Genomic DNA, 19,020 nt, shown 5'->3' on the forward strand with positions numbered 1-19,020 from the left:
GTCAAAAATGGCGACAAAAGTCAGATTCTACTGCTGCCAGAAATTCAGAATTGGCACCCTTTTTGTTCAAAATTCCACAAGGCATCATTTTTGCTTCCTTTTTGCACTTTAACCTGAAAATGCATAAAAACATGCAAATGGAGTTAATCTACATAAAATAATCAATTAATGGACTTTGTTAATGTAATTTAGGGCGCTTGAATATACAGTATTCAGCGCTTATCAGCCAGTGTCTGCTGATAGGATGCAAGCCTTATTACCGCAGCATCCCCCTTTTCCTCTAACATGTCAAGGTTAAATCTCAACATTTGGTCATTCCGTTCCTGATTCCATGCTAAGCTTCGGATAGTCGGAACCAATATTTAACCGGTATGACTGCCTAGGTTCCGTAAGCTATGGCGAATGGGCTTTCCCCGGTCGGCTGTCTAAGGGTCGTTCTGTAAGCCTATAGGACGTTCGGGAGTTCGTCCAACCACTTCCTTTTATGGTCTTCCAGCTTCTTCTTGATACAAGCGAAAATTGTTCTATTCGTAATTTCTGCTTGTCCATTGGCCTGGGGATGACTTACTGCTGCCAATTTTTGGTTAATTCCATATTCTTCCAGCAATTCTCTGACTTGCTTGCTGTCGAGATTAGTCCCATTATCCATAACGATTGACCACGGGACACCAAAATGGCAAATAATATTACTCCAGATGAAGCGTCTTACATGAGTTTGCGTTACGCTTGGATATGGCTCTATTTCTACCCATTTGGTAAAGTAATCTGTTGCCAGTAATACATACTTGTTATGAGCTCTTGCAATTGGCAGAGGACCAACCACATCCATCCCCCATTGTGCGAAAGGCCATGGTGTGGCCATTACGTGCAAGTCCTCAGGTAATTGGTGGATCAGTGGTCCGAACCTTCGGCACTTATCGCACCTTCTGGAGAATTCCTCCGCATCTCATGACATGTTCGGCCAGAAGTACCCTTGCATCATTGCTTTATGTGCTAAAGATCTTCCCCCTGAATGATTTCCACACACACCTTCATGAATAGCTCGCAGTATCTGCCGAGCCTATGTAGGGGTGACGCACTTTAAGTACGGCCCAGAAAAAGACCTCCTGTATAACTGGTTATGCACTATGGCGTACTTTGCAGCATTTGATTTGATTTTCCTAACCTCATCTCTTTGCTCAGGCAGAGTACCATCCCAAATGTAAGTTATGATCGGATCAATCCAACTTGGCTCATATGGAATAACATTCACTTGCTAAGGATCTGGGCCCGAAGGTTCTTCAAAAATGGATGGCCGGTTCAGTATTCCTACTGGAATCACCCTTGCCAATGTTTCTCCAGAACCCGAGGCACTACATGCTAGCCGATCGGCATCTTCGTTATGCTCTCTCAGTATTTGGATGAATTCAATTTTTTCAAAGTTTTTGGTTTCCCGCATAACAGCAGAATGATATGCTTCCATCATTTCATCCTTAGTTTCATATTCGCCATTCACCTACCGAACAATTAACTGCGAGTCACTAAAGACAGTCAAATTCCTGACCTTCAGCTCCTTGGCAAGCTTAAGTCCTGCCAGCAGTGCCTCATACTCCGCTTTATTGTTGGTGGCTCTGAATTCAAGCCAGAGCGCTTGACTTAAGGACGTACCTTCTGGTGTCTGCAGTTTGATCCCAATGCCTGCCCCCATCTGATTTGAGGATCCATCGACAAAAAGTTTCCCCAAGCATCCACGAAGGTCTTCCTCCATGTTTTCTGAATCACATTCTAGTAAAAAATCTGCTACTGCTTGCCCTTTGACTGCCGTTCTGGGTTCATATGTTATGTCGAATGAGCTTAACTTTATGGCCCACTTCGTCATCCTTCCTGATAGATCTGGCTTGTGCAGGATTATTCTGATAGGGAAAGTGGTTAGAACGATGATATGATGGGATTCAAAATAATGCCTAAGCTTTTTTTTTTTCGCATGTACTAGCGAGAGTATCACCCGTTCGGCCTTTGAATAACGTCGTTCGGCCTCAGTCATCATTTTGCTAACATAGAACACTGGATATTGCTTCCCCTCTGTACAACGGATCAGAACGCCACTTGTCACGATGCTGGATACCCCGACGTATAAAAATAGTTTTTCTCCTGGTTCTGGTGCAGACAGGACCAGAAGGTTCTGCATATATTCTTTCAGACCAGTTAATGCTAGGCGTTATTCATCCCCCCAAACTTGTCTGCCATGGCTTCATATTGTGTCAAAAAAATGTTTGCAACGATCTGACAATTTGGAAATGAACTGGCTCAATACAGCAATCCGTCCCGTAAGTGTTTGCACTTCTTTGACTGTCATTGGCGCTGCATTCTTAGTCAGAGCTTCTGTTTGGGCAGGGCTAGTTTCTATGCCTCTATGATTAACCACTTGTCCTAGGAATTGACCAGAACTCACGCCGAATGAGCACTTGGTTGGATTGAGCTTCATTCCATATTATCTCAACACATCAAATACGTCTTGTAGATGTTTCAGATGGTCAACTTTCTTCTTGCTTTTTACTACCATGTCATCAATGTAAGCTTCCACGGTCTTCCCTATTTGACCCTTGAAAATTTTGCTAATAAGCCTTTAGTAATTTGCTCCGGCGTTCTTCAGTCCGAATAGCATAACTTTGTAGCAATAGGTCCCGCGCTCGGTAACGAAAGAAGTTTTCTCTTCAACAGCAAAGTCCATGGGGATCTGACTATAACCTGAATAAGCATCTAAAAAGGTTAAACGCTCATACCCAGTAGTAGCATCCACCATTTGATCAATTTTTGGCAGCGGAAAGCTATCTTTCGGACAGGCTTTCTTCAAATTGGTGAAATCAATACACACTCGCCATTTCCCATTCTTCTTCTGTACAACAACAATGTTTGACAACCAATCAGAATAATACACTTCTCTTATAAATCCCGCATCAAGCAGCCTGTCAACCTCCTCGGCTATGATCCGGTTACGCTTTGGAGCAAACCTTCGCTGCTTCTGCTTTACAGGTCTTGCATTGGGATTAACGTTCAAGGAGTGGCAGGATACGAAAGGATTAATTCCAGGCATGTCTTGGTGGCTCCATGCAAATACATCGGCGTTTTGAGACAAGAAATCAACTAACTCCTGTTTCTCCTCCACAGCAAGTCGTTCCCCCACTCTGATTGTTCGTTCTGGTCGGAACTGATCGATCTGTACATCAACTAGGGGTTCTTCAGTCAAGTCCACTGGCTCCTCCTCCTTATTCTGCTTGGGGGGAGGCTCCTGTAATTGCTATCTTGGGCTTGCCGAATGGATGGGTGCTTTCCCTTTTTCCAGCATACTTCAGCGTTACTGAATAACATTCCTTAGCTGCAACCTGGTCCCCATGAATGTCAATCACCTTGGCTCCGTCTGGCCCCAGGCATCTCATTACTTAATACAGAGTGGAAGGAACACCTTGAACTCTGTGGATCCACCCTTTGCCTATCAGAAGGTTGTAAAAGGGATGAATCTCGACAACTACAAAGGTCTCCATCAGAACCCTCTCTGCAGCATGTACTGCTACCTCCACCGTACCGATGGGCTCTACTCGTTTTCCATCAAACCCTAGCAAAGGATTCCCAGTGGGCTTGAGCCAATCCAGCTTGATCTCGAGCCGATCAAATGTGTCCCTCGGCATGACGTTCGCACTACTTCCAGGATCAATCAGAACTCTGCGTACCAAACATTCGGCCACTGTCACACTGACGACCAACGGGTCCTCATAAGGGATCTGAACACGCAATAGATCTGTTCTGTCAAACTTTATCTGTGTTGATGTGCTCTGTTGGTACAGAGTGTTTACACTGCCTATCCTCCTCTTCATCCGTGCCTGGCGAATGCGTGTTCGAAACAGTTCATCTGACTCCTCAGTAGGTTCAGGCCGACCGTGAATTGCATTGATTATTCGAAATGGTTGCGTATTATGAGAGTTCGACTTCTGATTCCTCTTTACGTGCTCTATCGGTCGGTTCTGTTCCAGCGCCAGGCCTTAAATATAACTTGCGAACTCCCCTTTGGCTATCAGCATCTCTACCTATCTCCTTAAGTTCCTGCATTCATTAGTCTGATGGCCAAAGTCAGAATGGAATGCACAATGCTTAGACTGATCCCTCTATTCGAGGGGTTGTCTGATTGGTAAAGAAGATCGGAACTTATCTTTATTTTCTTGGTACAGCCTTGCTAAGGTGACTTTCAATGGAGTAACCAGCTCTTCCTCCCTGGGCCTCTTCTCAGATTTCCACAAGGTCTGACGCTGTGGCTAAACCTGCTTTTGTCTGATCTTTGCTTTGGTTTTCTCTTCTGTTGATATAACGGATGTCTTCCGAGCGTTAGCTGCCTCTTTTTCTTCCAAGCGCACAAATCCATCAGCTCTTTTATTAAGTTCATCTACAGTCTTTGGCGTATTTACTACCAAGCTTGTGTGGAGTGGAGTGCCACGAGTCATGGCCAATATAAACGCTTGAACCGCCGTAGAAGGATGACATTCAATCACCATACTTTTAGTAAAGTTAAACCTGGTTAGGAAAGCTTGGAGACGTTCATCCTCATGCTGCTTCATTGTGAATAGGCTCGAAATGTCCTTTGCTAGATGTTTATTTCCATAATATTGGCTTATGAACTGATCACACAAACTTCGAAAACTATCCACTGAGCCCCTTGGCAGGTTCTTGAACCAATTGAGCACTGGTCCAGCTAGACTTGTAGGGAAGCACTTGCACATTAAGGAATCATTCTTAGTGTTCAGAGCCATTTTCAACTGGATGTGATACACATGATCAATTGGATTGGTCGTTCCATCGAACAGAATGAAAACGGGCATGGAAAATTTCCTCGGACTCGGAGCATTCAGAATTTCATAGGTGAACGGCGAATCAACCATTCGAGCTACTGAACGGAGGGCTTCATTTTCCCTCTGGAACCCCGCGATTGCTCTCTAATCTACAAATCTCCTTTCTGAGCTGTGATAGTCGAGCGTCGCCATGGAAGGCCGATAAGTCGGATCGAATGATCTTTCCTCAATAAACTCTTTGTGCCACGGCGGTATAGCTTTGTGGCAATCAAACTCCATTGCTTCTCCTTGGCTGAGCGTTTCTTGATGTGGATCGAAAGTCATGGCTTCGTTTCGCCAGATCTGTTCACGCCGTGGATCCACGTGAGTTGATCCTTCACGATCATCAACACGAAGAGGATTTGGCAGCAAACCGTTTGGCCGGACCTCCTGGCGGTGAAGATCTGTCTGATTATTCCCTACCTCTTCACCGTGATGTGCCGCATCGGTACGTACAACTTATTCTCTTGCCGGGAGCGATCGCGAAATCACCAGAACTTCTTGACGCTGCATTTCAGTCCTTAGATCTGCATTCTCTCTCCTGAGAGCTTCGATCATGCTCATCAACTCATCAAGTTTCATCTGCTAGGCATTCTCTACCGTATGGGAGTTCTCACCCCCAGTAATCATTCCAGAATGGAACAAAGGCATGAATCACAAATTCTAATTTAGATCTGAGTCTCGCTGACGCGAATCACGTTAGATCTGGACTCAAATTTTACGAGTTATGTTCTCCCTTCGATAGATCAGAGCTTTTCCAACGTCTGAGCTTGCTGGATTGAGCCGCGATAGAGTGAATCACAGCTGCGTAAACCTAACGCCAATTTCTCAAAATCAATCAAGAATCAAGAACTTCTCAAGAGCAAACCGCAATCTCTAAGATCTGGATTAAACTTCTAGAAATCAAGCTTCGTCATCACCAATCAGTCTGAATCAATATGACGTTGATCAAACAAGAATCAACCTCCAACGTTTCCCACAGACGGCTCCAATTGAAGATGCAAAGAATTTTCTCTCTCTATTTGGACAGAATCTCATTACATTTTCAATTAAAAATAAATCCCCTCTCTTTCACTCTCTTCACTGCCATTTTATAGGCAATTACAAGTGCTGCTGGACTATCAGTTTTGGGCCCTCTTTCCAATGGGCTTGGTCTTCTTTGGTGGATCCTCCGAGCTCGGCCCATTCTGTGGTGCTCTTGTATGGGCTATATTTCAATTGTTTGCCCCTGTGCCATGTCTGCGGACTATAACTGGCCCATGTCACTTATTGTATCCTCAATTAGCAATTAGTAAAGTCTCAGTTATGTCAAAGAATGATTTAATATCATTTCGGAAACCCACAGAGCATATCACATTCAATTATATTTAAGAATAATGATACAAATTCTTTTAACTTGCTAGCATTACAACATGCAGTTAAACATTCCCTATCCGTTTACGGTCTGTGATTAAATAACCAAAAATCCAGTTACTGATATATTACAAGTCAGATAACCAATAGAGTATATCATATCAAATTACCTTTAAAGTATAATTATACTGACCCCTACTACTTACTAGAACAGCAACACACCGTCAAATCCTTCCCTCTCATGGACAACATACAATTTAACCATTAAATTTTTCGAAGTTAGTTAAGTTTAACTACAGAGACTAACCATCCTGGGACTATAACAGATTAATTAAAAATGCTTAGAAGCCCATTATACTTTCAGAATCACACCACAGCCCCTGAACCTTAAAAAAAAAAAAAAAAAAAAACACAGAACTACACATACTGTGTAGTTTTTTTCATAGAGCAGGTTCCCCCACAAGAGGGAGCCGGCTCTCCCACAAGGGGAGCCGGCTCTCTTTGCCCTAGAGCCGGATTTCTCCTTTGGAGAGCCGGCTCTCACTCATTTGAAAGCCTGTTGCCCTTCTGCAACTTCCATGGCCTTCTTCTTCTTCTTTAGCCACTTCCACCTCCTCTGTTCCTTATTAAAACTGACCCTAAGTGTCTTAACTTACACCCAGTTATCATGTAAGTCCTTTGTTTACCACAATTTGCATTAACAGAACAATCAAAACCATTACCGATTCAACATGCTCAAACATCTACAGGTGAAACCAAACTTACACAAACAATTTCAGTTTAAATTTCAAAACATACATATAGTTAATTTAACCAATACAAAGCATGCATGATCTGTTTAATATCTGTTTAAGATCCTAGAGAACATCTAAGAATGCACAGATCACAAGCCAAAGGGAGAGAGAATAGAACTTGCCTCTGTAGTTTTGGTTTGAAACCTTTAACCGTCCTCTGTCCAGACTTTCCGATGACCTCTCGACTGTCGTCCACTCCTTTGTTGCCTTAGGTTCCACCCATGATCACACCCCTTCTTTCCCTCCTTGGTTCAGCCTTGGTACGTGGCTGAAACCCTAATTCTTCCTCCTCTGTTTTCCCTCTCTGTTCTCTCTATATTATACTGTACGTGTATAGTGTTCTAAACCCTTTTGAAAACCTATAACAATATATATATATAGGCACCCAATAAAACCCTAAACCCAATCCTAATCCATCATGGAAACCTAAATGAGTCTTAGTCTTAGTCGGCGTGAGATAAAACTGCCTAGAACCCTAATCACATTACAATTTAATACACTAATAATTTATACCTAATTAACTCATAAAAAATGAATTTAATTCAATTACAATATATATATATATATATAGACACACACAATTAAACACATAAATCACTCAAAAATCAAGTAACAAACCTTCCAATTCACACAACATGTAATTTAATTTCACATAAAAGAGGAAACCACCAAAACACCTAGCCACGTAACCACCTATAATACTAAAATAAATAATGAAAACAATAAAATAAATAGTAAAATTCCAATGATATCCCTTTTAAAACTAGGGGTATTACACGCCTCCATTGAAGGGTGGAGCCGCCTCCACTATTCCAGCCTCCATTTTTCCTTCTTCGGTGTGTTCCAGACCCTCTGTATTCCATTGCTAGGGTTCCTAGGTGTCTGAACTAGATCCTAACATATTCCCAACATGTATACAACACAGTATGCATCACAAATTTCAATTGAAAACATATAATTAGGTATCACAATTTAAGATTACACAATTTACATAAAACTATTGTAGTTTAAAATTGACATGAAATCTAGATCAGTTTTAAAAATAGCATGCAATCCAACTATCAGTTTTAAAAGTTGAATTAATCCCTGGAGACTATAAAGAATGCGCAGAACACAAGTTTACAGGAAAGAGATAGAATGAAACTTGCCTTTAGGTTTTGATTTGAAACCTTTCAACGTCATCTCTAAATTCTCCGACGACTGCCAACTACCGGTAATCCTCCTACTACTCGAGTTCAATCCCACAAGCCATCATTTCTTTCCTCCTTGGTACAACCTTCAGTCCACGGCCGACTTCTTAACTAGTTCTCTCAGTTTTGCTCTCAAGTTGTTCTCTGTCTCGGAATAAGGTTCTGTTGATTTCTCCCAAAACCCTAAGCCGACGTCTAGTGTTATACTTATATAGGCTTATACTAAAACCTAATTTTAACTACCTAAGGAGAAAGAAAAATAAAATCAAATATATCTAAGTCGGCTACAACGTGAACTCATAATTATATCTATATAAAACCCTAAAACTACATTATATTTATATAATGAACAGTGACCTAATTTAATCATTAATAACAATTAATTATTAAATAAACCTTATATACATATATACCCATATATATATGTATAACTATCCATGGGTATGAATTGTACTCATTTCCATAAATCCAAGTAATCCATGTGACCCCAAACGGTTGGTCTATTTCTACTGTCCATGTCCATTCTTAAATAAAATTTAAATCAAAATACAATAATTAAACAATTACACACAAACCTAAAATTAAATTAAACCAAATAAATCAAATAAAACAATAAACCAATTAATAAAAAAGGTAGATAAACAAAACCTAAAACGCACATCAAATAAATAAGCAATTAACATACACATGAAATAAACAGTCAAATAAAATGCACATTGAAACCAATTAAGCAAATAAGCACATAATTCAAAGAAAATTGAATTTAAATTCCAACTACATCCTTTTGAAAATTAGGGGTATTACATTCTTCCCCCCTAATAAAAAGAATTCCGTCCTCGGAATTCATGAATCTCTGAATTCTTTTATTTTAAATTCATTTCCGTTCTGTTGTGGACTCTGCCTCTATGTACGGGCTCCACTGAATTCCAAATCTTTATAGAAAATTTATGGTACCGTTATTTAAGAAATACCTAAAAAACTACACATATGTTGTATTACACAACAATTCATCCTTACCCAATAGCCATACCAGGGTACTAATCTATAGTCCTCCAAATGCCATAGAATATACGCACAAAAGTCCTATGCATGCAGCGCTTAACAAATTGGTAACGCTGAACTATAGGTTATGGCCTAAATTGATAAATAAAATCCGTGAAAAGTCAATTTAAAATTTTAAAACTGACCTTCTTTTTTTTTTCCAAAAAAAAACATTGTTTCCTATATGAAAGACATCCCATCCACCATTTCCTGATAAAAACTCTAATATACGAGTTCAACTATGTACAAAATTCGACTACCGCCTGCAAACCGCACAATCCTCTACAACGAATCCTAACATGGCTCTAAGTTTTAAGAGATGCAACGCGGAAGTCATATAACGAAAGACACTCCTAAGGACATTAGAAGCTGGAGTACTCTGATACCGACTGTGATACCCCTCGATTCTAGAGCCACGGGTGATCAAGTTCGAGCACAGATCCGAGGGATATCAAACAATCAATATGTAAACAAACAAGAATACAAAAGAATTAAAAGATAAAATAACAAGTTGAAAAGAATTCTAATATGAAAAATCCTCAAACGAATAAATATTAATATAACTTAATCTTTCCAATCCGTACAACTCGGGAATCCATCAAGTGGACCCCTAATAATCCCCAAATGTAAATAAAATACAAAACCAAAATCCAAAACTAAAATAAGAACGAAAATCCTTGTAGTCGGAAGAGTGAGTGTCAGTATCTGCTTCATCACGATCAAGCTCTAAGCCTGGTACTGACGAATACCTGAAAAATAAAAGTGGGTCAGGCCCACATGCAAGTTCTATCCTACTACAATCCATACATAAACCCGATACGTAGACACATCCTTGTGATACCCCTCGATTCTAAAGCCACGAGTGATCAAGTCCGAGCACAGATCCGAGGGATATCAGACAATTAATATGTAAACAAGCAGGAATAATAAAAAAAATTGAATTAAGATTTAAATAATAATAAACAGAAAGAAAACTAATATGAAAATCCTCGAACCTTAAATAATAAATTAATATAATTTAAATCCGTACAACTCGAGAATCCACCTAGTGGACCCCTAATTCCAAAACTTTAAATAAATTTACAGAATTAAAATCCAAAACCAAAATAGAAAGGAAATCCTATGTAACCGGAAGAGTGAGTGTCTGTATCTGCATCAACACGATCAAACTCTAAGCCTGGTACTGGCGAATACCTGAAAAATAGAAGTGGGTCAGGCCCACATGCAAGTTCCAATCTACTACAATCCGTACATAAACCTGATACGCAGATACATCATTGATAGCTCGGCAATATCTACAATAGTCCATATATATATATACATACTATAGGATGCTCACTAGCCTATAACATAGTTCAGCCTGAGTAGAAGGTGACATATAAAACACGCTTTTCAGCGGCCAAGTATCTAGACCTACCAGGGAACATTAGCTATATCTAGCTACCCAACCTTTGCAATATACGCACCCTAACCGTGATCAGGAGACTCAAGCTCATATCACGGTACCATAAATATATATATAAATTCCTTCCTAGTGTAGAAAGATAAAACAAATATCCATTATGTTGTTCAACTATTTTAGTTGACAGGACATGCATTCATATAGGATTTAACTGTTTTAGTTAATCCATTCCTTATGTATGAAGGGGTAGGACTTAGCTTTTTGATCTAATCCATCCCTGATATGTACCGTCCCATACCGGTACATATAATGCAAATGATCCTTGAATGATGCAACATTTTCAACAGTTCATCAAATCATACCCACGTAATCCAAATAGTTAATATACAGAGTTTAAATAGTTCATCAACTTGCAATCCAGAATCCATCCATGTAATTAACGAGACAAAGTTTAATAATTCATCAAGTTAAGATCCAGCATCCATCGATGTCATTGACAATTTAATTCATTTAATTAAATTTCAACTAACCCATAGTACAGTCCAGCAGTTGACAATATTAACAATAGTAAGAGTCAATTATAAAGCTGACAATGCCAAACTATAACTCAGAAAAATCTACAGTACTAACCAATAGTTGCTGAAACATAAAGAACAGTTTAACCATTAAAATAACAATCTCCATTTAATTAATGGAACCTAAATTATTAGTTCCTTAATTAAAATCCAACCTATGCACAAATAAGGTCTAATAAATACATGACCCTATTCTATATCTAACATAGATTTTAAAACCATCCTCCAGTCATCTAAGTTGCTAAATTAAGTTTACACAACTAGATACTTTATAATCACCAACAATGTGCGTCATTACTTAAAACTCTCACACTGTGAAAACCTTTAGCATGTTAGAATAAATTATGCATTGTGAGTCCTAATATAGCATAATATCTTATTTAGACACCATTCAACAGTCCGTTAAAATTTTAAAACAAGACTTAGCGAATTAGTCCTTTCTATTCGTTAGCAGCGTACAAAGTCGCATATTTTTTTTACCTTGTACCGTTGTATACTTCCCTACAGTTAATTCCATGAGTACTAAGACATTAATTTATTAGAAGTGGCTCTAATATAGCATGGTGTAATGTTTGGAATCCATGTTCCAACTCTTTTAATTGCTAGACACAGTTTAAGCAATTAAACCTTTACAATCCGTTATATTCGTAAACAGTCTGTGACTTGTCTTAGATTTTCCCACCGTTTAATACATTAGCATATAAATAAATTAATGCATCCTAGGGCTCTAATATTTCACGAATTAATATATAACTTCATCTGCCTAGCCCAAACATAGCTCAGAAAAATCACCAACGAGCCAAACAACGCACAAACCACTCCAGTAAATACATAGAATCACAGAGCCTGCTCTTAGAAACGTAGAGCAGGCTCTAACCTACATAGAGCTGGCTCCCATAACCTTTGGAGCCGGCTCTAATATAGGGGGAGCCGGCTCTTTGCTTCCTAGAGCTGGCTCTCTCTCTTTGAGAGCCTCATTTGCTTCAACTGCTTCGTTCTGCTTCGTCCGGTTGTCGTCTGTGATTCCGGCGAAGTCCAGTGTCCTATTCCAGACCTTTTTAAGATTATTAGGGTTCCATTAAAGCTCTTAAACCCCTAAAGACTCCTCCTATTCCAGTGTGAACCAATTGACAAAAAAACTTAAACTACACACAACAGCTTATGCAAGAATAAGTTTGAACGTTAAAAAACACAGAACAGATTACCGAAATCATCTAGCATGCATAAAGTCCATTTTTAAACGTTTAATTAAGTTCCTGGAGTCTATAAAAGATGCACAGAACACAAGTTTACAGGAGAGGAGTAGACTGAAACTTGCCTTTAGATTTCGGTGTGAAACCTTAAGCGTCGTCTCTAAATTTAAGTTTCAGAATTCTCTAAGTCTGTTTCCCCTCTGCTCTGCTCACAGTTCCCTTCCTCTATTGCTTCTTGGTTCCATCCAGAAGCAGCCCCTCTGTTCTTCCTCCAGTCTTCATCCTTTAGCCTCATATATTATATTCCGAGACTCTCTCTGTTTTCCTCTAAAAGAAACTATTTCGTGAATAGGGTTTTTTTTTCCTAACAGACGCAAAAGAACATAAATATATATAGCCGTCTATAAAATCCTAACCCTAATTCCAATCCTAACATGTGACGGCTAAAACTCACAAAAGAAAACCCTAAATTTACACTATGTATATAACCAAATAAAACAAATAATCCATTTAAACCATAAATTAATCAAATAATTAAATTAACTCACAAATAAAACAATTACAGTAAAACCATAAACTAATCAGATAATTTAAATTAAAATAATTTCAATTCAACAATTAAATTAAACACATAAATTATAATTAAGCAATTAAGCAAATACACATAAAATAATTTCACCAATTAGAACAATTAATTTAAACAACTAAGTCATATAATTAAATACAAATGAAATCAAAAATCAAAATCTAAAATTTAAATTCCCATTTTATCCTTTTGAAAACTAGGGGTATTACAATCCTAGATAGCTCGACAATAACTAAATAGTCCGTAATTATAAATATAAATATATCCACACTACAGACACTCACTCTTCTGACTACATAGGATTTCCGTTCTTATTTTAGTTTTGTATTTTATTTACATTTGGGGATTATTAGGGGTCCACTTGATGGATTCCCGAGTTGTACGGATTGAAAAGATTAAGTTATATTAATGAATATTCCTTTGAGGATTTTTCATATTAGAATTCTTTTCAGCTTGTTATTTTATCTTTTAATTTTTTTGTATTCTTACTTGTTTACATATTGATTATTTGGTATCCCTCGGATCTGTGCTCGGACTTGATCACTTGTGACTCTAGAATCGAGGGGTATCACAGTCAGGCCCACAAACAAGTTCTAATCTACTACGTCCCAAACAGAGACCCGATACATGTATATATCCTAGTTAATTCAACAATAACTAAATAGTCCATATAGATATATATACACACTAAAAGAACCTCACTAGACTATAGAGTTGCCTCAACCTGAATAGTAGGCAACATGCAAAACACATATATAGTGGGCATAGGTACCTAGACCTACCAGGGTACACAACTACACTATATCTAGCTACATATCTCTGGCAATTTACGCACCCTAACCACTGATCCTGAGACTCAAACTCATATCATGGCATAGTTATATATATAAAATCCATCATATCCAACCATCAAAATAAACTATCCAAATATTATTTTAATAATATGTCATCTAACTGTTCCGTTGACCTGACAGGAAAATATGTAGGATTTAATTTTATTAGTTAATTCATTTTCTTATATGCCCCCATCCCATAATGGTGCATTAATCCATAATATAACCACATAAAGGTTTTTATATCCATATAAAGATGCAAACAACATCTACATTTAATAATCCACACAAATATGATGTAAATCATATCTACATCATTTACATTTAATTGAGCAAAAATAACAATTCTAAATATCATGCAATTAATTTACCTCATAAGAAATTAGCATGCGTCTCAATTAATTGTACTCCTCCACAATCTGATTAAATTCATTTAAATCCAAATAATTGATTTAAATAATTTAACCCAACCCTATTTAATTAATTTAGCCTTTTAAATTAAATTTCATACTTAACATGAGTACTTTAAATCATGCAACCCAATTCTTAATGAATTTATTTAAATTAAATAAATATTTAATACAATCCATCAATCAAAAATAACAAACATTAATTTAATATTCTATCATTAAATAGATTAATATTAAAAATATTTAATGCATAACCAATTTTTTTTATTTTTTTATTTTTTATTTTTATACCAGATTCATTCCTAACCACCTAACCATATCACTTTGTTATATGTTACTTTTCCTTCCTAGTGTGGCGTGTATGCCTTAAGAAGAAAAAAAAAAAAAACAAAATGAAATGAAATTAAAATTAACAAACTAATGCAGCCTTTGACTTTATTTTTCCTTCCTTGTTCAGTGTGTATATGATATGAAGCAACCAAAATTCTAATTCCAACAATACATGCAACAAACATATTCTTTCTTGGAACTTTCCTCATTCGGCGTGCATTATGAAGCCAACAATTTATGTCTCTAACTTCATATAACAACAAACTGAACCATATCATGCTTAAAATCATGCTTTAAAAAAAATAATAATAATAAAAAATAAATAAAGAATCCAGTTCGGCAAAAGGAAAAAATATTTAAATCCATTATTAACACACATAATATATTAACACATGAAAATTCAATTTATCAAAATCTAAAAAAAAATTCATCACAAACCTATTATTAAAACACATGAACTGTAATTTCTAAGTTAATCCATGTAATTAGATTCAATTAATTTATTTAAAGAACCTAGAATTAATCTAGCATGCATAGGATATGAATCAAAGGAGAAGAAAAGAATTAAAACTTGCTTTTATGGATTTGATAAAAAACTCTAGTCTCATTCTTCTTCTTTCTCTTCCTTCTTTCTCTCTCTAAAATATATTACGTGATTTATTTTCTAACTCCTTTTACAACCCTATAGTTATATATTTATAGGCAAATAAACTAACGATAATCTTTTTCCCAATCTAATTATAATTAAAAGAAGAAAAAAAAGAAAAATATAAAAGTTAATTTAAATAAAATATAAAAAGGTAACTAATTAAATTGTATATATATACACATCAGATTATTTAATGTTATAAATAATATTAATTAATAAATGTCATTCCTTTTATACACACACACACACACACATACAATTATCCACGAGTAACTATTCGTACCCATTTAACCTTCTATCCAAGTAATCCATGGGACCTAATTGGTTGGTCCACTACTACTATCCATATCCAATTCCTTTAAAAATGAAAAATAAAAATATATAAAATTAAAGTAAAAATAAAATAATAAAATTTCTAAACAAATACACATCATCACACACAATTTAATTTAAACAAATAAATTGAATACACAAATTTTAGCACACAATTTAATTTAAGCAAATAATTCAATTAACACATAAATAATTAAATCACTTAAACAAGTAAACAATTAGCCAAGAAATCAAATAACCAATTGAAATGCAATTAAAATAATACCGAGACTATCATTTTGAATTTAGGGGTATTACATAAAGTTTGTAAATCTGTTACAGATTACTGTAATATATTAGTAATATATTCTACCATTAATCCAGCTTAAATTCTCCCACAATCAGATTCAAAAAGCAGAGCAGAAGATAGAGAGAGGAGAGTACAAATGGATCTAGCTTTGTGAGAAGAGGTAAGCTCCATGCATGTGGAAACCTATCTCTCTTTTCGTGTTTCTCTCTATATTTGCTGAATATGGTGGTGAAATTTTTGACCTTTTGATTCGTAAAACTCCAATATTAATAAACATAAATAAAAAAATTTCTCTCTACTTTTGCTAATATTTACAGAACACACTAAGTTCGGCTTCTCGGTGGGGAGGAGAATTGTGGGCTTGGTGTCAGATTCCGGCCAATAATTTGACGGATCGCTTGTCCAAGGCCAAGTTTGCCCGAACTGAGGCCGAGATCCGGCAAGGTCAAGGAGGTGGCAGTGACAGAGTTCCAACGAGGTCGAAGTTGGGGGTGGTGGTTACTGTGGTTGTGTGTGTGTGTGTGTGTGTGTGTGTGTGTGTGTGTGTGTGTGTGTGTGTGTGTGTGAAAAGGGTAATTTGGTCATTTAAATATTTTGATATTTGATAATTAAAATAAATAAAATAGTGAGGGGTAAAGTGGATTTTTCACATATTTTAAGGCTCTGTTTGGATGACAAATTTCACAAAGGGGTGTGATTGTCAAAAAATAAGCAAACTTTCCTCTATATAGCCTTTCACCAAACCTCAGGGGGTGTCTCTGTACTTTACCCTTGATAAAAAATATGAAGACTTAAATGACATAATTGTCCTTGATGCATTACTATGCAATACCTCCCTCTCTCAGCTCTCATCTCACCACCTACATCCGCGTCATCGGCGCCACCATCACCATAACTGGTGACAACCAACTCCATACTCATACCACAATCGATGATAGCCACCACCATCACCATTCTCATCCCATAACTGGTGACAGCCACCGCCATCACCATTCTCATCCCATAACTGGTGACAGCCACCGCCATCACCATTCTCATCCCATAACCACCAACACACCCTTGCCATCACAACCACAGCAGGAAACACCTCCGCTGACCCCCAAATCAAAACCCCACATCGGCGTATTAAACCCAACACAAATACGTACACTTGTAGATTCCTAATTGATCCCCAACACCGGCCATCATCACTGATTGTAATTGAAACCCACCACCACCACCATGTGATACCAATTGCAAAATCCTAATCAAACCCAACACACCTCCATTGCCGACAATGATTGTAAAGCCTTTATCGAACCCAGCACCACCACCATCACATATTCATTCTGCTTGTTTGTCGAATCAGGTTAGTACGCTTCACCGGACTGAAACGAAAGTGGAACCAAAACTTTTGGGTCTCACAGGAACGGTTCTCACTTTAATATGTAGCGGTGATTACGGCGGTAGGCTTCCGACAATGGTGGTGCCACCGCCGCCGACCTGATCCAGGCCTGTCCACCTCCGCAGACCTAATCAAGATCCCTTCTGCCTCCACAAACCTTATCAAGGCCCCTTCCGTTTCTACAAACCTGAACCTTCCACTTTAACGCAGTTGATCCGGCCAGTCACTTCACCTCAGAGCTTAACCACATCATTGCAGTGAACTACAGTTGGGGAAACTTAGACAGAGGCATGACTTTCTCTTCTATATCCTTATCCCACTCCTACCCCTCCATCTACTATCCCAACCCACTCCATTCCATTTACGAAGTACTATGAGATTTCATGGTAAGTTTGAGTATACCAACCAAGTTCAAACTGCGGCGATGATTTGGGTTGGAGAAAATACCAATCTGGGATTTCCATCTTATTTCACACACTGACCTAAGCCTAAACTGAACTTCCTTTGAATAAAGCCTATTAAAGTCCTTGCTATCCTGATTGTTGAGCATTGAAGAATTTTTGCGTTTAATTTGGGGAAGGTTTGGGGCAGTGTAGGAGTAGATTAAATTGTAATTGTATGTGTGTGTGTGTGTGTGTGTGTGTGTGTGTATATATATATACAGGCAGGCTTTCATGCAGTCCAAAAGAACAGATTTTTCAGCGGACTAAAAGTCAAATAGCCAATTAGCATTTTTTTACTTTATCAGACCTAACCATAGTTAATATTTGTTACCTTAATATTCAATTTAACATAGTTAATATTTGTTATCTTTATTCAATCTCTCTCCTCCTTAATCTTTTCCATCTTCCTTACCATCTCAACCACTTCTACCATATCCACACCATCACATCCACCATCTTTACCACTACGACCACAACACAACTACTATATTCATTCTCCAACGGTCACTCTCTCTTTCTTTCTTTTCTTTTTGCACTTTGATTTTATTTATTTTTTATTTGTTTTGCTCTCTTAATTTTTTTTCCCTTGATGGCCTGACTGTTGCTCTGTTATTATTATTTTTTTTTTTGCTTTCTTAATTTTTTCTTGGACCCATTATTCCACATTTCGTGAATAATGGAGTCTCAAATAGAAAGCATATATTGCTTAATCCTGGCATGGAAACAGTAAAAGGTTTCCAAATTTGGATTTTCTGAGACAAAAATAAGAAAAATTTCCAAATTCTGATTCTGACAATTTTCTCGTTTTCGTTTTCACGCATCATAATTTCCTTCAAATTTTATGTCACAAATACAATTAAATATTCAATCTCATCATCCCAATTTTGGAAATAGTTTATGGTATCTGAAAATCGTGCATCTGAGTGATTAGTATCTCCTCCATGCTCTTTCAAAGGATATACTGGTGTTGGAATCAATTGGCCTCCACCTACCTCCATTGACCTGGAAGTCGATCTAGGGAATGAAGCTTCGAAATTGAGGTGGCTAATGCTTCTTGTTATTTGGAAAAAGTCCAGAGTGAAGGATATATATTTTTTATATTGTGTTTAGAGGCAAAGGGTTTGTTTAATAATATTGGCAAATGAAATTCTCTCTTGAAAGAAAAAATAAAAAAATTGAAAGGACACAATGGTGAATGTAATGGTGTGGATATGGCGGTAGTGATTGAAATTGCAAGGAAGATGGAATATATTAAGGAGGAGAGAGATTGAATAAAGATAACAACTATTAACAATGGTAAATTGAATATTAAGGTAACAAATATTAACTATGGTTAGGTCTGATAAAGTAAAAAAGTGC

The sequence above is a fragment of the Cornus florida genome, unplaced genomic scaffold (assembly GCF_030987335.1).
Source record: "Cornus florida cultivar Cherokee Brave unplaced genomic scaffold, ASM3098733v1 CherokeeBrave_3.0.0_Hap2_Chr02, whole genome shotgun sequence".
Classification (NCBI taxonomy): Eukaryota; Viridiplantae; Streptophyta; class Magnoliopsida; order Cornales; family Cornaceae; genus Cornus; species Cornus florida.